This window comes from Arvicanthis niloticus, chromosome 8 (genome assembly GCF_011762505.2).
Source record: "Arvicanthis niloticus isolate mArvNil1 chromosome 8, mArvNil1.pat.X, whole genome shotgun sequence".
Classification (NCBI taxonomy): Eukaryota; Metazoa; Chordata; class Mammalia; order Rodentia; family Muridae; genus Arvicanthis; species Arvicanthis niloticus.
The window spans coordinates 32,111,110-32,133,905 of record NC_047665.1 but is presented as its reverse complement, the minus strand read 5'-3'; the positions used below and the strand labels follow the sequence as shown (position 1 = coordinate 32,133,905).

Sequence of the window (22,796 nt, the reverse complement as noted above, 5' to 3'; positions counted from 1 at the left end):
GGGCTTGTACTGTGTTGGCTGAGTTTGGTATCAGAGTAATTCTAGCCTCATGATGCACTGCAGAATGTATTTCTCTTTCTTTTCTTTTTTTTTTCTTTAATTTTCCTCCCTCCCTCCCTCCCTCCCTCCCTCCCTCCCTCCCTCCCTCCCTCCCTCCCTCCCTCCCTTCCTTCCTTCCTCTCTTTTGAAATCTAGAATTGAGTTCATTTGTTCTCAAATATTTTGTGCTATTTTGTTTTGGCAGTCTGTTTTTTTTTTTTTTTTAAATAAACGCAGCTCGAGCCACGTGTAAACTAGGAGGAACTGATAATCTTTTATTTTACAACTCTGAAATTAATCCATGCCATCTGTAATCCACAACACAGGCGTCAAAATTTGAGTCAGCCACAGCAAAGACAAGGGAGTTCCCTAATTCATCCTTAAAAGTTTTCCAAGATTTTTTTTTCTTTCTAAGTGGAGTATTTATCTTGGTGTCAGTTCATGTGGCCTTTCGCCCAAGTCCCTCCATCTTCAACACTTCAGGCTGGGATGAGGGATTCAGGACCAGCTGAGTGTGGACACTGGGTGACTGGCAGCAGGGAAAGCTCCGTTAGAAACTGGAGAGGGAGAGGGTTGGACAGAGGGTCTTGGGGCGGGGCGGGGCGGGGGAGGAGTGCAAAGCGGAGTGTCAGGGTTGGAACCTGCGGAGCAGCGACGCCCCCTAGGCTATAAATATGGAAGTGCCTCGTTGCTGATCACCAGGCAGTTGGGAGGGACTGGATGATGCTGTCCGGCTGGAGAGGACTCGGGGCTTGAGTCCTGCTCCATTGGTCGCCGGGGTAGCCGAGGCCGGTACCAGCGCTCCTAGCTCTGCTGCTCTCCCGGGTGAGTCCTAGCCCAGGCGTCCCGCCAGCGTGGTGATCAGGAGCGGGAGGGGTCAGTTCCTTGTCACCACATCTGAATCAAGAGTACTGGGCACGGAGGACCCGGGAACCCAGGGGAACGAGCTCATTCCCGGCCAGTGGAATGAACCTGGAGCGGGCTGCCTTTCTCCGGATCAGGTGGGAGGAAAATGCGCTCATTTGAAGCGTGGTCCAAAGGAGTGTTTTGACCAAACTCTTTCGAGTACAGGCTAGAAACCTACAGAAATGGGAGAAAAGCAAGCCAGTTTTCCTCCGTGTTTTTAAATAACTGTTGTATTTTAGCTGTGACCTGAATTTAACCGTGGCGTGTATGACCGCGGGGCCAACCATTTGAAGTTGTACTACTTTGAGCTTAAGTTAAGATTGTTCCCAGCCTCAGGTCTTTGTTGATGACCCCCGCACTGCCTTATCTCCTTTCTCTCCATGCCGGTTCTCCCATCACACAGTCCATAGGTGGCCATCACCACAGGTGTTCCCAGCCACTCTTTGATTCCTCAGTCAGAAGTGGGGAGAAGCTGGTGGCTGGCCCTCAGCGGGCCGATTTGGCTTGCAGTCCCCACAGGATTTCAGTGCTTCAGTTTCAACACTGAAGGGAGCGCAGGGCTCTCCACTCTTCTACTTCATTTCCCATTCCCCAAAAACGTTTGCATTGTTTCTGCAACCTCTCAGACTGCTGTGGTCTTGACAACATTTAAGGCAATCCTACCCAAGGCTTCACCTGCCCCGCTGTCTTTGGTCCAGCATAGGAGAATAGGCTACGGATGTCCTTGTTTATCCAGGTCCTTCTTAAGCGTAAAGACCCAGCATCAACTCCAGGGAGACTTGTTGTTGTTTTATTTTTGTGTTTTGTTTTTGTTTGTTTTTCAAGGAAAGTTTGGGCACTCTGTGTGCCCTGAGGTCTCATTTGGAAGTTGGCAACATTAATTTCCTGTGTCATTCCTGGAAGAGAGAGGGAAGGAGGGAGGGAGGGAGGGAGAGAGAGAGAGAGAGAGAGAGAGAGAGAGAGAGAGAGAGAGCCTGCCTCACAGCTTGCTCTCTCCAGTCAATAATTATTGTTTCCCTTTTCAAGGTACTTTATTCCTAAAATGATTTCCTGATAGTTACCACCATGGAGCCCCTGTATTTATTGCCCCTAGCAAAAGCCTTAACCCTCTTTACAAATATAAGAACCCCAAGAAGCTCGTTTTAGTTTTCCATCTCCTTGGTTTAAAGCACAAACAAACAAACACTACCTGTCCTGTTTGCCTGTCTCCCATGGCGCTTTGGAGCCATTAAGGCCGCACTTAGAGAGTCACTTCTCTATCCACAGGATCAATTTCCTGCGAATGCCCAGGAAACCTCCTTGTTCTTACCCTGAATTAGCTACGTGATATTAAGAGGGTTTTTATTTGTCTAATAATTCCAAGTCTCTGCCTAGAAGGTCTCTTACAATCATTTAAAACCTTCGATACGTTTTGTTCTTGGTTATTGCTGACAAAATAAAAGTCTAAACTGGGTACCTTATTATCCCACGATAAGAGTCTTTGAAACCGTTATCATCTCTGGTCAAATGAGTCTTAGTGAGAATTCCACGGGTCCATCCTCAAGTCACAGGTGACAATTCTTATAATGTATAATATATAATACTTGAGGTTTAGGGAGGGGCCTCAAGTTGCAAGGTGTTAAAATTTACTGACTTTTCTGAGCCCTTTTTCTCTTCCTGGAGTCCTTGTTTTTTTGGTTTATTCATGTTTTTGTTGTTTATTTTCCCCTTCACAAGGTTTTGATTTCCAGTTCTGTACTTCCTTGGCACTCACTGAACATCTAACTAATTAACTAACTAATTAACTAATTAGCTAGCTAGCTAACTAACTAACTAACTCAGCATACACCACCTTAGAATAGAGTGGGTTTTCTTTCACTTGGAAGCCTGTCATCTGGAAGCTTATAAAATGTTTGCCCATCACAGTGTCTGAGGCAGGCTTACTGAACTTCAGTCCGTCTTGTCTTATTCTGGTCAGTGTAAGAAGGACACAGCGTGGACTTCTTTGCTTTCTTCATTTTTTTTTCTCCTGTCTAGTTTGGGGGAAGAATTGTCCACATTACTTTAGAGCCTATTTTTGCTGCCTTTGACTGCTGCTACTTATGACTGTGTGGATCCTGTGTTACTAATTAACAGTAACAACTAATTTTGCTTGTGCCAAAAAAAAAAGTTTAATGTTATACTTATTCCAAGGTGGAATAAGTACTTCGCCACCAAGGACTTTGAAGCATAGTTTGAAGCACAGATGTGTGGCTTCTCTGCTCTCACAATGTCCTTCCCAAGCAGATAGTGAGAACTGCTCTATTTTGCTTTCAAATCTGTTCTAGAGACAGAGATGGAATTCCTGTCCCATTTGCAGGTTTGGCTTCCCAGCTCAGGCTGTTGTCCTTGGGCCTTTTATTTAACCCTGTACCTGGTCCTTTCCCTGAATTTTAGGTTCTAAAAAGCAATTGCCTAATGACTTGAGTCCTACAGTCACTTTTAACCAGTATTACCTAAGTGGCAGAAGGTAATATTCAAATGAGTTGGCAAGTGACTACTACTAAACCATTAAAGACTCTAAAATATAGTGTTTCCCTTCCAGAAAAGGAATCCAAAGTTGTATAAATTTGCCAGAACTTTCATTAGTTATTACTTTAACATCAAATCTGGCAAATAGGAATACAAAACAAAGTTTATATTTAGAACATTCATAGAAATGACAAATGGACATTGCTGTGTTACCATGAAATATTTGCTGATTCTTAATTCTTTTCATAGCAGATATTCAGAAAAGAAAAATTCCTTTGCATATGAAAAATGAAATAGTGTTTCAATTTTTCTTTTAATAACAAAGAGTTTGCCGTGTGGTTTGAAGGCTGGAGGATTGCTTTTTTTTCCTCTACTTTATTCTTATAGGTTAATTTAGAAGCACTTACTTTAATTTTTGCTTTTTTTCTGGCTTCTCAATAGGTGCTTCCTCTAAAGGTCTTAAGTAGGTGCAAGTGTCTAGAGCCTGCTAGCTGCTATTATTACTCCCACACCCAAGAACATTTTCAAGCATTTTGAAGCTCTTTAAGTTCTGTTACATTTATAATATTTAAAAGTTTGGGAAACAGATGAGCAACGAGACCTCACTGCTTCTATGACAGCGTGTCTTTCCTAACTCTGGATGTGTTCCAAACTTTAAATCACATGATTAATGATTGTTTAGTTTAGATCAACGGATATCTTACTCATTTTGTATACATAGAAGACACCTTGATCTTCACCAAGAGATAAAAGTCTTACTTTAGGTCAATGAACTTAACTATGTGTCTCAGTTAACTGCAGGGCAAGCATATTGAAAACACAGGCATGTGGCTATGTGCTGGCTTATGATGAGGCTCTCTGCTTGCTAATTAACTCTGAGTTGCTTAGCTGTTCACTTGTTTTCTATGAATCAAAGATCATATTCTGCTTTAAGAAATGAAGACTTGTCTGTGAAACGGGCGTCAGCAGCAGCAGGTTCTTGCAAAGGCAATTATATGGAGCAGAGTGACACTCAGCCCTTGAGGACACATCCAAGCATAAAAACAGTCTTTGCCCTGTGGAGTTGTTGGTCAGGCTATGCGCATATTGAGAAAGAGAAGATTAAAAACCACCTTGCCTCCTGTCCTAGTGTTCAGGGAATAAATACATGTCCTATGTGGCTGAATTGTTTGATTCTCCTATAATGGCAGTTCCTTATGTTCCTCCAGAGAACTCCCTTGATATTATGGACCATGTCTCTGCACCCTCATAGCTTCTTACAAAGCACTGAGCAAATTCCTAATGCCAGAGGAAAAGTGTAACAGTGGAACCTATCCATGTGTTTCATCCCATCACACACACACACACACACACACACACACACACACACACACACAGAGAGAGAGAGAGAGAGAGAGAGAGAGAGAGAGAGAGAGAGAGAGAGAGAGAGCTTAAAGTCAATCTCATTGGGGCATAGAGATTAATGCCATTTTTAATCTAAAGAAATTAGATTAAAATTAGGAAAAAGTAAAGAAAATGAAAAGATTAATCAAAGACAATGAAAGGCTAAAGGCTTAAATTAGTGGTTTTTAATGTGTAGAGGCAAGTCAGGTGTCTGTTTTCTGTTCTGGCTTTCTACGTTTCAAGTTAGAAGCAACTACCTAGTCACCTCAGGTACCATCATAGTTCACAGCCCAGCCTCCTGGAAATCATCTGAGAATTTATGGCAATGTAGAATCTCAGATTCGTTGGATAAGAATCTGCATTTTCACAGGACTCCTGGGTGATTCGAGCATGTTAAAGACAGAAAATCACTGTGGTACCCATGCCTCGCCTAAAATGATGACCTTGGATGCTATTCTCATGGACTTTGTATAAGACAGTGTTTTAGAATTGGGCAGTGGTGGTACACACAGGCAGAGACAGAGGCAGGCGAATCTCTGAGTTCTACAAATCCATTTCCAGAACAGCCAGGGCAATGTGGAAAACTCCCTTCTCCCCTCAAAATAAAATAACATTTTAATAAAGCTAAAATTTATTGATCACATATCACATGCCACATAGTGTTCATTCTGTAAGCATCCTTTATTTAACCTTCATAAATCTTTGTGATATGGTCTCTACCCTATCTTCATGTTATCAGTTGGAATACTAAGAAATAATGGAGATGAAAAGAGGACCCAAATACTGGTAACTGACATTTAAGATTTAAACACAATAATCCACAGCCCAAAGAAAGTCATGCCACATTGTCCGCCCTATATTGGGCAACCTACTTTTTGATTAAAGCTAATGGTTTAAGAATTTATTTAAAGTTCTAATTTGAAATCTCTAAAGGAAGAACATTAAGAAAGATGATGTTTTTAGACATAGCATTTGACTTGAAGAACACTAATAAGAAATCTAGAAACTTCAGCTATTGTTGGAGGATTTACTAACACTGTGTCAGTAAACCATTTCATGTGCATGTGAGCAGAAGAGCATGGGGAGCACTGGTATCTCAATCAAGCTTTCTAAAAATTTAGCTGGACACAGTATGGTCTATAGTGGAAACTACTTGGGAAACTGAGGCAGGAGACCCTCTTGAATCAGGAGCTCATGGGCAACCTGAAAGATAAACAACGATAGTTTATAAAAGGTTAAAAAGAAAGTGGTGGGCTTTAAAATTGGGGGGCGGGGCGTGGGCCGGGAGTGTAATTTGGTTGGTAGAGTCTTTGTTTAGCATATATGCATGCTTCTTCCCTAGGACAACATGGTTTGCGTGTAGATGCCAACTCAAATCATGTCTTTCTCTCAGCTTTCAGAACAGACTCTTACTTGCCTAATGCCTGGTTTATAAACACCGTAGTAGGTTCTAGGTATAAAGTGGTCAGGCTCCAAGCAAATGGAGATTTCTTTTAAGCCGGTGAATCTTCAAATGTTTTGGTTCCTGAAGGATTCCTCCCCGTGTATGCAGATTTCTGGCAGTTGTTAGACAGACCTAGCCAAATACTTTTTGTTTTGACAGAGCATCATCGATGTTGCCTAAAAGAATGAGCCGAGCCTCGATTCTCTGGAAACCTGTCTCAGAATTATGTCCCCCACCCTCAGCAAGACAATTGTCACAATTTTCTTGCTGATGAATTTTACCTGCTGCTGGGACCTAAGACTAGAGCCTGCAGGCAGCTTTAATAATACAGAATTTAGCACTTATGGAAAAGCTTGGGGCAAAATTCAACTCAGATGCCAGCCAGGTAGTGGGAGAGGAGAGGAAACAGTTCACAAAACACATGAAACACTAGCAGGCAGAGCTTGTTAGTGCTAACAAGCAACAAAGTATCAGTGACCACCCTCACTGGCTTTACAAAGCCTGGCTTGCCAGTGAGACAACTTACTTTTTTTTTTCTTCTTCTTCCCAACATATTAAAACATCTCATTGTACTTCTTCCAATGAATGTCATATGCTTACAATTTGATCATCGAAATTTCCTCTACTCTTTAACCCACATTTTTCATGGTTTTCAACTCAATTCCATTCATGATTCTAACTCCATGTGTAATTCTTCTTGAATGAGAACGTTCCAATAAGCTGGGTTTAATAACTGTCTTTCCGTTCAGATGACGTCACACATTGTACCATGAATAAAACACACTGGACCATGATACTGCCCAGCCACTCACTGCACACAGCTTACTGCTGCCACTCTCTCTGCATCGGAAGAGAATGTGAAGTCTTTCCTACATATTGATATCTTAAAAACTTTCTGAAACTTGAGCTGCTGAGAGAAGAGATTTGCTAACAGGACAAGTGGCTACAATTTTAAGTAGTACGATAAAGAAGTATAAAGTTGTAGTATATGTATCTTATATTTTAATAACATTTAATGACAATGTATTTATAAGCAGCAATATAAAACATAAATTACAATCACTTCTGTGTGCACAGGCTTCGTAGATTCTTGTCAAAATACTATTAAAGTTGGACTTAGGTTCTTGGTATTCTAATGAAAGTATTTGGTTATCACAGTGAAAGTATCACTGGCTTTTAAGGAAAATCATTTTTATTTTTATTGATGCCCGGAAACGCGTAAAGCAGAACAGTACCAGAAACAACAAAAAGCTGAAGGAAAATGTACAACAGGTCTAGAAAGCTTTAGGTTAATTAATTCAAGATGCTTTCTGTCTAGGCATTCGATGTTTTCTTTAGTTTCTATCAGTTTAGTGCTTCCACTTTGTGTTTGCTTTAGACTGTCCGTCAACATCCTCATAATCCACTCTGCATTTCTCTCCTCATAACAACACGCTGCTGAAGGATGGTGCTGTAACACTGATGGGTTCTGAATTCCCTCTCTAAAGCGTAGTCTTAGAGAGAGCCTGCAGCTCTTAAAGCGTCTGAGCATAGTAAATGAAAATCTTCTTATGAAGATTTGATAATGAAGACAATGCCAAAACCCTGCTGTTACGATACAGTAACCAAGACGATCTTCATATTGGGTTTTCTGTGTCACCGCTATGGAGTACTTTTCCATAACTCTGCAGCTTAAGAATCTTCTGAATTCATGGCAGATGCTGATGCTGAACTTAGAATCAAAAAAAAAAAAAAAAAAAAAAAAAAAAAAAAGGACTAGATAGTAAAGCAGCACAGTAAATAAATCCCAGAGATAAACTGCAACCTTGTGAAGCCATTTGCCGCACATTACATGTAAAACATTAGCTTCTATAAATAGCATGCACTCTTTAATATGAGAAACTAGGAATTGCCCAACTGAAAAAAGTAAGCAAAGGTAATTGCTAAGTAAAATATGAGTAGAAAAACTCCCGAAAAGCATTGGAAGTTGAGAAACTCAGTTTCATCCATAGGTACAGAAGGGCCAATCCAAGCAACACATAAAGAAGAATTTGCAAAAACCTAGACTTTATTGTAAACTTTACAAATATCCATCACAACATTAATAAGTATGCAAACAGTTTAGCTCAACAATTCTGTTTTGGACTTGATGATTGCTATTGATGACGTTTGTGTAAACATAAAAATACTTACGCATAAATGTGAACATCGAAACATTTTATTGCAGCCTTAAGGGAAGCTAAAGAGAGAGAGAGAGAGAGAGAGAGAGAGAGAGAGAGAGAGAGAGAGAGAGAGAGATTTAAGGCCCCCAGAGCATGCTGGCTAAATAAATTTTCAACAAATAACACTGCTTTAAGTGTGCTGATAGAGGACGTTCTGTATAACTATAATGCTAAATAAAATTAACAGATTAACAGCAGCAACGAGCAGAGACGTAACATCTTTATAGAGAGAACATAAACCTACCCAGTGTGCATGCATATACACTGAGTGCTGGGGAATAAACAAGAGAAGTAGCTCTAGGAGGTAAATCCAGAGACAAAATTAGAGAAAAGTGTTCACATTATTAAGGAGCAGCCTTTATATAACATGCAGATTTACTTATACAAAAAAAAAAAAAAAAACAGAAAAAAAAAGCTTTTTATATAGGAAATTTCAAAATACAGTATAGTAACACTTGTATAAATCTCATAATAAAAACAGAATATTTAGCAAAGTTTCTGCAGATTCCTAAGTAAAAACCCAATCTCTTAGATTTGGCATCTAGCAGCATGACTTCAGAGTTTGTTTCTCCAGTCCTGTCCCCCTTGCTGAGTGTCTATGAGACACAGGAAAGGATGCTGGCCATCATCAGGAGGACAGGGTCTGAGACAGTTTAACTCCATATTAGGGAAAATATGTTGTCAGTGTGGAGCAGGTGACTTCCTTTTCTCTGCACACGGTCTTAATGTGCAGGATTAACAATTAGTTAATTAAAAAATTAAAATCTGATCACTGTTGTGAATCACTTTAATATTTCTTCTCTTCCAGACTTAACATTTGAAAGATTGGTATAAAATGGCTGGCATTTTATCTGCATAAATCCCAGCAGCCCTCCAGGAAAGTCATCACCAGGTAAGGGTCTCATACCTACAACGTCACAGCTGCCGGCAGTGGGCAGTGTTCCCTAATAGTCAATGGTGGGAAACGCAGGGAAGAATAGAATTCCAGTTTTACCTTATTTTCTTGATACATGACTTATGAATGTGTTTTCTACAACTTTGAATGTAAGCACTACCATAGTTACCATTCGTTTGTGGATTGATAGGAAACCACATGTCAGATCTGCAAACCTTTGTCAAAGAGCCCCCTGGCCTTTGATGGTTGCCCTGTGCTGCATTCTTTCTGCACAAAGAATGAGGAAACTCACTAGGAAATGGCTGTGGTCTCATCAGCCACCACATTGGGTATGCATTCACTCACTGTTGGGGGCTTAAAGACTAAAACCTTAAAATTAGACCTGCATCTTAGGCTAGAACAAATAAGTAACTTCAGGCATGAATCTAAATCTTAGACTAGAACAAAGAAGTAGGCTTCAGACATGAGAATGACTTTGGGTTAGGACAGGCTCAGATATTTTGGTCCTGATAAGCCCTTAGAAATAGTGATCATGGGAGTGTCCATGGAACCTTGTTTATTGCCTTGCTTGTTTTCTGATTATTTGTGTTTATTGTCTTGCTTGTTCCTTGACTATTTGCATATCTTGTATTGCTAGTTCCTCAACCTAGAACTGACCTTAATACTCGCATGTAATTAAAATGATGTAAAAGCAAAAAGAAGGAGAAGGATGGGATAGGAGGTTCCTGGGGGGAGGGGATGGGGAAAGGGGATGACATCTGAAATGTAAATAAATAAAATATCTAACAAAAAGATAAAAAATAAAATTAGATCTGCTCACTTTCAGAAACCTGGTATGTCTCCGAATCTCCCCTTGCAAACCTCTCCCCTACGCTAGTGATAACATGGGGTAATATTAGCCAGAGAGGGAGGTCCTGTAATCCTGAGATAAGCCTGAGAGACATGGAGTCACAGGGTAGGACACTGGTCCCTTGGAGAGTAGCACAGTGCTCCGAGACTGTTTGGGAGAGCCAGATCTTCTGTAGTGGACCTTGTTTATATTTTCCACTAAGCTGATCCTTCATTTACTCAACTAGTAGAGAAAGAAAACTTCAGAGAGCAAGCTACAGCTTCTCCATTCTGTTTAGAGAGATTTAAAAGGCAGCGTGTATAGTCCAGAATGAGTGATTCCACTTCGCTGAAGCAGAAGCTACTGGGTGCTAGGTGGATACGTAACTGTTACCAGTGACTTTGCTTTTCTCTCACTGGCATGTAGGACATCTGGAAGGTACCCCAGGGTGGTGTGAGGAAGCTATTTAGGACTACTTTAATCTTGAAGATAAAAATAGTCACATTCTACAGAGACGTCACTGTGTAACTTTGGAGTTTGGTTTTGGTTTGGTGTCAGTATGCATGTGTGTGTGTGTGTGTGTGTGTGCGCATGTGTTACTGGGGACTGAACCCAGGACATAATGCACTCTTGAGTCACATCAGCAGCCTTTTTTTTTAAACCTTTATTTTGAGACCTAGTATTACTAAGTCACTCTCACATTTGTGATTCTCCTGTGTTAGCTTCTCCCCCAAGTACTGAGGCTCACAAGATGACAAGTCCCATGTCCAGCTGACATAATGTATTTTAAGAGTTCTTGTGCTTGTTTGTTTTTGTCCACTTGACATAAACCTAGACTAAAACCTGGGAAGGAGGGCTATTAATTGAGAAAACCTCTTCATAACATTGGCCTGTAGGCAAATCTGTAAGGTATTTTCTTACTTAGTTATTAATGTGGGAGGGCTCAGGCCACTGTAGGTGGTGCTGTCCCTGGGCTGGTAGACCTGGGGTTTATAAGAAAGCAGCACTCCTCCAATGGCGTCTGCATCAGATCCTGCCTCCAAGTTTCAGCCTTGATTTCCTGGGATGGTGGACTGACCACAAATTGTAAGATGAAATGAAATCTTTCTTCCTCACATTGCTTTTGAGTATAGTGTATTAGCATAGTGATAGAAACGGTGACTAAGACAGCGCTTGAGGAGGAAGGAGCTCATTCTCCATCATTTCCCATCAGCCTCGGGTGGAGGAAGCCAGGCAACCAGTCAGAGTGCTCCTTCTAGAAGAGGTTTTAGTTCTGAACCTGCTTCTCTTCCTTACATGTCTAAAGACATCCATCCATTCCTGACATTTACACTTGCAAGAAAACTTTCCAAATAACTATGACACCTTGCTTAAGAATAGCACACCCAGAAGATATATTACTATACATATCTTTTTCAAACATTTCAATTTAAGGCTAACAAAGCTAACATTCTTAATTCTAAGGAGCTATTTTTGTTGTTGCTAAGGAACTGATGTGCTATAAATCCTTCTAACAAGAAACGATGCCCTGGTTGCCTTTTCACTAGTCCCAAAGTCCCCGTTTCCAGCTGTAGGTGCTATACTGAAGTACAGAAGATGCTTGTTTGCAGAAGGACCTTGTGAATTCGGTAATATCCCTTTAAAATTTTTACCAGCTAAAAACCAAGGAACTCTGATCTCTCATTGATTGAAATGTGTAAACAGCATTTTAGAGTTTGTTTTACAGGTCCAAAGTGTTTATGTGAAAACCAACTTTTACAAGTAGGGAAGCCTGAATATCACATTTAAAAGAATGAAAAACTGGGTCACTGACACAAAGTCTGTGGACACTCACTGCCCAGTGTTATGGCCATTGGCCACATGTGGGTACTGAAACTTAAATATAAATTAATTCTGACTACAGAAAATAGAAATTCAGCTTCTCAGCTCCCAGTGAGCATCTCGAGTGTTTGGTAGACATGTCCTTGGCGGATGACACAGATGTAGAAAGTTCCAGTTCTCCCAGCAGCTCCATTTGACAGGCTGCAGTAAACACAGTTTTAAAGAATACAGTGGACATTCATGGCCAGGTAATGGAAAGTTACAGGCTCTTTTAACTTGGAGATTTTAAAGCAGTGTGAGATTCCAAGTTTGTTACTGTCCATTGTCTGGGATACAGCTGTTATAGACTTCTTTATTCTTTTCATATTAGCTTGTATACTTAAATATTTCATTTGTTAGTCTAGTTTTACATTCTTAATTTCTTTCAAAGATGTGAAGGGACCTATATCACCTTGAGCTAGGGACTCACATGTGGATGTGACAGTTGGCTTATTTACCTACATCAGTGTTGTCCTTCTTTCTGTAAGGTCTCAATGTTCTTTCAGTAAGAGTGTGTCTCATTTGTCTTAACTTAAACTGATTGGTATGTGGGGTTTTTTTTTTTTTTTTTTTAAGTAAAAAATTTGGTGAACCAAACAAAACCAATCACAGAGCACTTGCGTTTTAAATATCTCTAGTTCTATTTGGCTTACACACAATACAGATAATAGCAATTTGGTTTTATTTTTAATGAATACAACCAACTGCTGGTGTAATATGTTCTTAAAGTTCTTGTTCATCCTGTTTCCAAATGTTCCATTAACAAAATGTCAGTCTCAAATGCATTCTAGTCATCATCTCTAGCAACGCAGTTTTGTTTATTTCCTGGAATAACACAATTGCACAAGACAGAACATTAAACACAAAATCGCCTTCACTGCTGAAGCTGAGGACTTGAAGTCAGCTGTCAGCCTAGTTTTGAGAAAGGGATGTCACAGCTGCTGGTCTTCCTGTCACAACATCACTAGTCGCTTTCACTAATCACTGGAGTCACCTGAGATTTTTAAAAAACAACTCCCAGAATGCTTCCAGTGTGTGTGTGTGGGGGGGGATGGGGGAAATTTAGTCATTTTGTGTGTATGTGTGTGTGTTTTAAATAAACTAAAATGTAATTTGGTTCATATGGTAAATTATCTAATAATCACAGATTATCAATGGTAACTTGATTCCTTTGCTAACTAACATGAGTAGATAGAACTCTGCCTGTGGACACACTACTTTCCATTAGTTAAGGATGCTACAGTATCATACATTTTTGTATTTCATCAGTTTTTTTTTCTTTTCTGGTTCTATTACCATCAATATATATCCCCCAAGAGAAAGTAATTCTTCAATCTTTCTAAGTAATTCATTATAACAATGAAAATTCTTAAGCTAAAAAAAATTAATTTCATGGGGAACTTTTATTCAATACATGCGATTAACTTTTATTAACTTTACTAATGAGAGTTGCAAATTGATTAGGTTTACAGTAATCTGATGCTGAAGACCTAAGAGGGACTGCATCTCTTATAAGAAGATGCCATTTAGTTGGGAGGCAAACATGATCAGATTTGAGCAGTTGACTACTCTTGTCTTGACATACCTAGGCTGGAGTATATATGGAAAAGAGATAAGAGAAGTAGTGTGGTTTTGCAAGTGTTGTCTGGGACTATTGACTACTAGTGGCTAAAGTGAGCCTTTGCAGACAGCCAGACTTCATTTAGAGAGGGCTGCTATAAATTCTTTAGTCTAAACTGAATTCTTTTACAGTGGAATAGTCTGTTAATTCATCTCATTGTCATAGACACCCCTACTCTTGGTTCCCATGCTCCATATGTTTACTTAACTGTCTAAATCCCTGTGATATTTCAGTTTTCAACTATCAGTGTAAGAGAGAGTCACTGAGCAACTGTGAGGTAACTAAGGTATCTTTCTTCTAACTACAAGGCTAGAATATCAAGTAAATGTCATGTCATAATAAATTCTCAATGAAGATGATACATATGGTACCCTTATTCAGCACTGCACTTGGCACTAGATTCTGTCAGTCAGTGGGTACTTTTGGAAACCTGCGTGCTAGTTAGCACAGAGCCCAAAGGTATGAACAGAGATGAAAGTCCCAGGCAAGGGTTCAGGAAGATGGCTCACTTGGTAAAGTAAATGACCTGTGTTTGGATCCCCAGAACTCATAGAAAAGCTGGGTATAGTGGGTTTGTAGAGACAGCAGAATTGGCAGGGTTTATGAGCCCATCAGCAGAAACAAAATGGTGAGTTCTGGGTTCAGTGAGACATTCCATTTTAAACAATAGTATGGAGAGTGAAGGGGAAAGACACCCAAAGTCAGGCTCTGACCTACACACACACACACACACACACACACACACGAGTATACCTATACATACATGTATACATACACTACATGTACATACCTACACACACAAGTACACACAACAGTGAGTGTACCTACACACATGCATACATACACCTACACTACACACACATACATGCATATACCTACACCACACACACATATATACACACACAAAGGTGAATGTATCTATACATACATGCATATATACACTTACACTACATGCACATATATGCATATACCTACACTACATACACTCACACAAGCATACACAGGTATTTGTACACATATACCACACACATGCACACAGATACCACACACACACACACACACACACACACACACACACACACACACACACACTTTAAAATGTTCCAGGCCTCATACAAGTTGTAGTGGCTAGAGAGAAAAATCAAGTGAGTGAAATATATAAAATGTTAAAATGTTGAAAGGCATAAAGAATGAGACTCCTTTTTGGGGAGCAGTGTGCATGAGCATGAATATGAGCAGTGAACAGTGAGTGTGAGCAATGAGCAATGAGTGTGAGTAGTGAGCAGTGAGTTTAAGCAGTAAGCAGTGAGAGTGTGAGCAGTGAGTGTGATCAGTGAGTGTGAGCAGTGAGCAGTGAGAGTGAACAGCAAGCAGTGAGAAGTGAGCAGTGTGAGCAGCAACTGTGAGCAGTGTGAGTAGTGAGTGTGAGCAATGAGCATGAGCCGTGAGTGTAAACATGAGCAGTGAGCAGTGAATGTGATCAGTGAGCAGTGAGCAGTGAGCAGTGTGAGCAGTGAGCATGAGCAGTGAGCAGAGAAGTGAGCAGTGAGTGTGAGCAGTGAGCAGTGAGCATGAGCAGGGAGCAGAGAAGTGAGGTACATTTAGAATGGACCCATGAAAGGCAACTGATAGAACTTTAAAGCTCAAGTAGTTGTAAAACTTGAAATATTTTTGTTATATAATGAATCATTCCACTTAAGAATTTTAAGTTGAAACCAGGTCCACAACTGCCCTGACTGGCTTGGCCTGTGCCTGACTAGAGCTATTAGAATCCCCCAGACTTCTGTGTTTGGTGCGTTGTGTACTTCAGATACACTTTGCTTATGGTTGTGATCTTTAATCCTGTCTCTGGGGCTAAAAATACAAGTCTGTGAACACTAGAGGTTTACAGCCTTACTGCAATGTTAATAGATCACATTTAGTGATATATCTGCATCCTCAGACACAATGTACTTAAGTCCTGGGATATTACCAAATTCAAAATGTTTTCATGGACTGTTCCATTTAATATATATATATATATATATATATATATATATATGGCATTATGTTTATTTGCTCATCCGTCCTCATATAAGAAGGAATAAAATTATTTACTAGGAAAAATTCAAATGTATTCACTCTGAGATATATAGATGATTTGAGTGAGAACAAACAGTTCGGATGTTAATTTTTAACTGGTGGTGTTTTTAATGTTTATTGTGGTCTTTATTTTTTATATGGTGTTGTTTTTAATGTTTATTTTAGTGTTTATTTTTTAATTGATGTTTTTTCCCCATAATCTTTGTGTCTTCTCTTGCTCTGCCATCATTCAAGATTTCTAATGGGGATTAGAGAGAAAACACATTTAGCAATCTGTGTTTGTGGGATGGATGCAAGAACACGGAGATTAACAGTATCATTCTTGTTAATTAGATTTTCTACAGCTTAAGTAAAGGTCTTTGTTACTATTTCCAGCTAACAGCCCCAAGGAGAAAAGACATTTCTGATGTCATGCTTCTCCTAAGAGAGGGCTTGCTTTATAGAGGCTTGAGTTAGAGAATTCCTCAATAAGAAAAAAAAATGATTAAGAAATAAAAAAGCAAGCCTCCTTGCATCAAAGGAAATTATAATAGCTCAAGGGTTGGGGTGTTTTAGAGTCTAAGAGATTTTGAAAGTAATGTAATTTCTTACATAAAAAAGAGAAGACCAATGCAATTACTATTACTTTCCAAAGAAAAATTTCCTTAATGTTTTTGTCAAGTAAGCACCTTTCAAATAGTCTAAACCTTGATAAGTCAGTAATTAAATATGATTATTAGTAAAAGGCTTAATAGGAAATTATGCCACATGAAGCCTTTTCCATAAAATACATTCTTCCTACTAAAAAGGTATTTAATAATAAGAAACTGCTTTTATTGGTTCTGTATAAATGAAAACTTATTTAATTTGGTGTGTATACATCTCTGAGCACCAAGTGTTATTTGGATAACTTCAAACAACTAATATCGACATATTCATAACTTTTTGTTTACTTTTATTTTTTGAGACAGAGCCTTGCTTTATAGCTTAGGCTGACTTAGAAGTCTCTGCCCTCCTACTGGGATTCGCCTTGTACATGTGATCATTGTGCAGCAGAGGCTATATCACATAAAAATACAGTTCCAGTAGGTTGAACCAAATTGCATTCAGAGAACCAGCTGGAGAAAGGCTAGAATGGCCTTCAGCAGGGTCCCTGCCACTTCATAGCTTTCTGCCCTGAGCCCCATTCCCCTCTCCAAAGGCTAGTACCTAGTACCCTCTACCATCTCCCTTAATCTCCCAAGGGAATCAGGCTTAACTGATCTCACAGAACATTAGGCTGCTCTAAAGATGAGGTTGGGCTGAACTGCCAGAAAAAAAAAAATCTGGGAATCAGTTCTGCACTGTTGGTGTGTATCTTCTTAACTGAAATATGAACCCCACAGAATATTTGTGATTGAATCCCAGGCTAGTAAGTACTCAAACCACAGTCAGTCATTGATAACTGGGTACAGATTTGTTTCCTAGTATCACTCCTGTGAGTGAGAACACAAAAGGCAGCCCTCTTCAGAAGCAGCCTGCTTGAGAATACAGGATACATAAACGTCACATGAGTTCATTTAAAAAAAATCATGAAAGACTTTTATGTTAAGATTGATCGGAACTTCTTTGGCAGGGCCTTGATGCCTCTGCTGCTGACTTCAGGGGGACATGCACCTCTTTTATATCTTCAGTGAGTCCTTTGAAATTGCTGCATATAAAGGCCAAACTGCCAAAGTCTAGCCCGTCTTCTCCAAACCAAACCTTTTTAGTTATATATCAATATCTGGTCATGGTTCTCCTCCATGCTCCCTGCAAAATGAGGCAGTTCTAATTGTGAATTCCAACAGCACAGGGATGACCCTGGAAACTAAGGGATGCCTGAAATTTAATCAGCATCCCTTCCAAAATAAGAAGCTTCAAATTCCATCCCCATGGGTTTCTTGTCTGGAAAAACAAAGCAAGCAAGCAAGCAAGCAAGCAAGCAAGCAAGCAAGCAAGCAAGCAAGCAAGCAAACTAACAAACTACCTCCCCCCAGCAACAACAACAGTCTTTGAGAGAATTATAGTCTCTCGGTGAGAGCTGGTGGAATTGAGAAATGGCACCTAAGAGTGCTAATAGATTGCTTTCTTCCGTTCATTGGATTTGTACAGATTTTTAACCTTACTCTTTACTCTTGTCAACTGTTCCAAAAATGGTTTATTTCTGTTTGATTCTGCTCCTCTTTTTTTTTTTAAATTCTTCTCTTCTTAATAAAATGATTAGTTTCTTTTTATTTTATGTGCACTGATGTTTTGCCTGCATGTATGTAAGTGTGAAGGAGTCACATTCTCTGGAACTGGCGTCACAGATGTGAGCTGCCATGTAGACACTGGGGACAGAACCTGGGTCTTCTGAAAGAGCAGCCAGTGCTCTTTACTAATGAACCGTCTCTCCAGTGGCTTCCTACTTCTATCCACTATTTTATCTGGTAGAGTCACAGATGTAAGTTGTTATCCAATTTAGAAAAAAAGTGATATTTAAAAAAATCTAAATGCTATAGTGTTCTCACTTAAAAGCCAAAATCAAAGATTAAAATATTGTCAGTCCAGGAATGGTTCATCTTTAACATTCCCTCAACTTGTTATCCTGTTTTAAATGTGACGATGGTGGTGGCCTAGCTGGGGTAGCAGCTGGTATTGAGGGGTGATCTTACCTGTTCCTCACCGTGCTCAGAGGTCATCATGTTAGTGACATTATATTATATTGCCACATCACGAGTGAAAGCAGGAAGAATAAGAAAACAACAGTGAACCTCTTAAGTGGACACTCCCTGATAAAGGGCAAAAGGGTCCGTCACTTTGCTTTATTGTTTTTAAATCTAACAACAGTTTTAAAACTGAATAGGGTAATTTGTCTTACTGTGCCTACTTTTTGACAACCACAGAGCTGGTTGTACACATTGTTAAACAAGATCAGAGCTAGGGCCTAAATCTGGGACTTACTCCAATAGCTTGCTTCCAACCACATCTCTCTCAAGTGACCATCCACCAAAGATGCAGCCCCTAGGATCTTGCCATTATTATTTAACTGCTACTGTTGGCTATAGTTGTACTTTTATTGGGAGTTTCTGGACCACTCTACTCTGTTTAGCTCCCAAATTAAAAAAAAATGCAGAAACCTGGTATTTTTATTAATGATCTGCAAGCTTAACCTGAGCTGGTTCTGAGTTATTCTAACTCTACTAGTCTATACTAACCAGATAAATGCCCAGTTACTTGCCAACTGAGTCTTGCTCTGCTGTATGTGTGTCTTCAGGATGAGCTTCCCTTGGCTACATGCTCATGGTCCATCCTGCCTCCTGGCAACCTCATTCTACTTCTTTTGTCCTTTTTCTCATGGTCTCTACCTGAGACCCCTTAAGAGATCCAAAGTCTCACTTTCCCCTCTCCTCTGCTCAGTTATGGGCCCTAGCTTCTTTTATTACCCAATCAAAGATTAGTGGGGAGCATTCTTTATAGTGCATTGGTCAATACAATGTCCATGTCCAGACTGCAACCTGATCTTGGGGTACAGAGCTCAACATCTGAATACACAGCACACAAGACAACCCCCAATGGTTGCCAGCGTTGTTTTCATATAAGTGAACATTGTGCTAATATCTAATTACAGTTTCTATTGATACTATGTCCAAATATACACTAACATTATTTGAATGATAGAGGCTTGAGAAGATATGTACAGAGTTGTGTAAAATAGGTACTGTGTCATAGTTCAGAGAGAAAAATTATTAACTCACATGTCACCAACCACAGGCCCAAATGCGAAAAAATACCAAAAAACACTTACCTGCTTTAATTCTGTAGAACAAATTATTTCACTATAAATTGGTTTCTTTTGGCTATAGAGTTAGTTGGTCATTTGAGTGTAGAAATTACTAAGATTATTCTTGAATTCTACATTAAAGATCCATATAAAACACCAGGCGCTTTGTCTGATAATATGTCAGACATTTAAAGACACTTTAAAAATATTTTATTTTAAATTACATGTGTGTACGTGTGAACACACACACACACACACACACACACACACACACACACACACACACATAAATGCACGTGTTTTTGGAAAACAGAAGAGGGAGACAGATACCCTAGAGTTGAATTTAGAGGCAGTTGCTTGCCAACCCTTCATGTGTGTTAGAACCAAACTCAGGTCCTCTTCAAGAGTGGTAGTTCTCAATTGCTGAGGCATCTTTCCAACCCCACAGAAAACACTTAACGAATGAAAGAGATGCTTTGTCCTCCCCCCCCCCCCGTTGAATAGTAACCCTTGAAATGAACTCAGCTGTTTGCCACATAACACTTGCAAATTATACTTTAATAAAGATACAGATAGATAATACAGACCACTAGTGGCTGGACAGGTTTGTAAGCCTTTTCAAGAAGAGGAAGTCATAAAGAAGATAAATATAAAAATAAAAATGCTCATTCAATAAAAGAAAAAAGAAGGAAGAAAAAGATGGAAGAAGAGAAAGAAGAGGAGGAGGAGGAGGAGGAGGAGGAGGAGGAGGAAGAAGAAGAAGACAAAGATGACAACAACAGCAATGACAAAAAAGCAAAAGCCAAGGATCCTCTGACCAAAGGTCCAGTGAGGAAGTCTGTGTCTGGATTTCATCTCTAAAAGATTATATAAACGGGGGAAATGGGGAAAACAGAGTCATACTATGTAGTGCATATTTTATTTTTCTTTTCCTGCTTTGAGATACTTCTTCTTTCTTTATATACCAAATTATTCCCCTAAAACAGAACTTCCATCAGCCTGAGCTTACTGATCTTAGTCTCAGGCGGCCATGTTCCAGTAGAGCGTGGGTTAGGTAGAGTGGGTTCTTAGGGCTACCTGATTGGGAAATGCTTTGATCCATCCAAAAACTTACACATTGCTAAATCTTCCTCTCAAACGTTAGTGGGTGCCAGGTCTCCTGGGGAATCTTAAATCTTTGAACATTGCCATCTTTCACTCAACTTATGTGCAGGTTTTTGTTGTTGAAGATTTGAAAGTCTGGTCCTATGTTTTACATGGACCTGCTGTCATCTGTCTAGGTTGGTGATTCACTGGGCATTTTAAAATACCTTATTCATCAGTTGGAGGAGTGGTAAGATCAGGTTTTGTTCATGTCACATATGTCCAGAAAAATTAATAAGGCCTCAAAGAGCATCCACATCATGAAACTGGACATTTAGAGAGCATAAACTGAGGCTTATGTCTTTAGAAGTCAACAGGTCAGCATAAAATGTAGAATGGGTCACGAGGGCCAGGTCCATTAGAATGCTCTTACCAGACTAGCTTCAGAGCGAGTTGTCAACCTTAATTATGAAATCTGTAGTGCTAGAACTTGTGTCATGGGATTGTCTCAATAAAGCTCCCAAACGTTTATCAGTTGATCCATCATAGCTCTGGATGAATAGGAATCTATGGGTTTCAGTCAGAGTCCACTGGGTGAAATAATTAGCCTGGCACCATACTTACAGTAACAATATGCAAGTAATTAATCTGCTGCCCCATAGTAAATAAACACTCATATTGAATAAGCATGCAATTAAAAACACACAGGGTTTTATTATTTTTTCACTCCCATTACTACATTAGTAAGGTGAAATCTTAATATACAGAATGAAGAAACTTTCATTTAACAAAATATTTTCCTTTCAATTGTTAATGTACTCATCTATGATAAGTGAGTTCCAAGTGATGGTGGCATATATTCTCAGTTAATGGTTCCATGCATATTTCTTCTTTATAGATTACTGGAAGTAATTTGTTACTTGAGATGTAATGAGAAAAAAAAACCTATTTCTTTATTACTGCAAAATCATATAGACTATGTGGTTTGTGCCATACCCTGTGTTGATGTACTTGCTCTTGAGATAGTTCACATAAATTTAATGCCTTGTGAGTTCCGAGTAAAAGCAAGGTGTTCATTGGCTTGTAAGCCCCGTGACAGTGAGTACTGTGGTGAAGAACAAGGTAGTCCACAGGTAAGAGGGTGAAACCCACAGAGCAAATTATTTCAATTGGACAAGAGAAAGACCTTGTGTGAGCCTGCTAAGGAGAAAAATGATTCTAGGAATGGAGCCCTTTGTGTGTAGATGCAGGTGTGTACAATATTGTGTGCGAGTGTGCAGATAGAGGTCAGAAATCTCTTAGTAGCTCCCCACCTTAGTCTTTGAGACAGTGTCTTTCACGGGGCCTGGAGCTCAGTGATTTGGCTAGACTGGATAGCCTGGGAGCACTGCCTGTCACCATCATTCTATTGGGGGGCGGGGAAGGGTAAAGAAGCCCACAATTGTACCAGCTTCTATGTGGTGCTAAGGATCCAAACCCATGTGCTGATGTATGTTTAGCTCCTTTTCTATGGTTATGATAGAACACCATGACCAATGGCAACTTTAGGTGGAGAGAGTTTACTTTGGCTTATGGTTCTACAAAGTTAAGAGTTCACATGGTGGCAAGGCGTGGCAGTAATCAGCAGGCATGATGATAGGAACAGGAAGCAGAGAGCTTACACCTTCAAGTGCAAGCACAGGGTAGAAAGAGCATCTGGGAAGTAGGGAGGCTTTTAAAATCCTAATGCTTGCTCCCTGTGATGAACTTCGTCTAGCAAGGCTCTACCACCCAAACCTTCTCAAACAGTGCTACTGACTGGCAACTAAGTGTTCAAATATCTGAGTCTATGTGGAATGTTTCTCATGTAACTCTCTACAAATAGTGGTCTATATACTAAACAAGCCATCTTCCCAGGCCTATGGTCCTTTCTGAAAAAAACTCACTATGAATTCACTTGTATAAGCACATACCCTAATATGAAATAGTACCCATGTTGACTTTCAATGTTTAATCATTGCAATATTACCTTACTTTGAAGGCAGGGAGTGAGTACAAGGCTTCGAGGTTCTTCCAAGATTAAAAAAGTAGGACTAGGACTCGCTCTTAGATATAGTCTTCCAGACAGAGTGGAGCAACAGCATCCGGACAGTCATGGCTACACCAGAAACAAGGTAAAAACTGGACACACTGGTAAAAACATGGTTTTTATGACAGTGGT

General features: G+C 39.7%; 1 protein-coding gene across 2 annotated transcripts in view; it reads left to right on the top strand.

The window, feature by feature from the left end:
• The first annotated feature begins 706 nt into the window (after positions 1-706).
• Positions 707-22,796, top strand: part of LOC117713323 (type-1 angiotensin II receptor A) — a 44,745-nt gene continuing 22,655 nt past the window's right edge. The window contains exons 1-2 of one of the 2 annotated variants that reach the window (XM_034509544.2): positions 707-864; positions 9,272-9,355. The gene's annotated coding sequence lies outside the window, so the exon portion shown is untranslated. The other variant, XM_034509545.2, reaches the window with a different exon arrangement.